The sequence below is a fragment of the Populus euphratica genome, unplaced genomic scaffold (genome assembly GCF_000495115.2).
Source record: "Populus euphratica unplaced genomic scaffold, PopEup_1.0 scaffold449.1, whole genome shotgun sequence".
Lineage (NCBI taxonomy): Eukaryota > Viridiplantae > Streptophyta > Magnoliopsida > Malpighiales > Salicaceae > Populus > Populus euphratica.
In genome coordinates, this window is record NW_011500329.1 from 17,657 (window position 1) to 18,684 (window position 1,028).

The following is a 1,028-nucleotide window of genomic DNA, read 5'->3' on the forward strand; positions in this document are numbered from 1 at the left end:
TTCTCATTTAGTAATATCCTGACCTTAAATCAACTTTAAAGATATTGTCACCCCTTTTAATTGATCAAACAAATCATATAATTCTTAAGAGGGGATACTTATTTTTCATTGTTACTCAATTTAACTACCAAAAATCAATGCAAAGTCTCATAATACCATTCATTTTCTTTACAAATAACATTGGCACTCTTTATAAGGAAGTGCTTGAACGAATAAACCCCTTGTTTAAAAGTTATTGTAGTTAAAATTTTAACTCTACTAATTCTGAAGGTGCCATCCTATAGTGACTAAGTTATAGGAACAGTACTTAGTAAGACATCTATAGGGACATCTACTTCCCTTTCAAGAGGTAATCCTAGTAATTCTTATGGAAATACATCTAGAAATTCTCTCATTATAGGTATATTAAAATATCATGTGTCATCTTAAAAATATCATCTCTCTCATGTGAGCTCTTTTTTCTACTGAAATTTGGTATATTGATAGGTCTTTGAGTTAGGAATCCAAAACAATTGAGTTTGCATAATAATTTAACCTTGTATGTTTGTTGAATAACTAATCCATAAGAAAGAAGAATGTATGATTTCATGTTTTTTAAAGGAATATGTGTTCTTTCTCTATTGGCTAGTTATCCTCTCCTTCTAATTTCACTTTCTTTTTATATCTTAAGAAACCCTAATATGTTTTTTTTACAAAATAGTCCTTTTCTAAATAGATAAGTTATATTGATTAATACTTAAAAATATATTTTTATCAAGGTTTTATATCATCATTCTGTACTTTATGTCAAGAGTTGGCCACCTACTCATCAATTAGTCATCAAATCAATAGTTTCCAATTTTGGCCTATAAAAGGAAGTATTTGCCATGCATTTAGGCATCTTAGTTTCCAGATCAAGATCATGCTCTTGCTTTCTCTCTTTGTATTTTTTGTAATGTTTATGCTTTGCTTTCATTAATATCAAGTTTATGCCTTTCATTTCCTTTCATTTACTTAGCTAACTTTTATCTTATTTATGTTCTTATCTT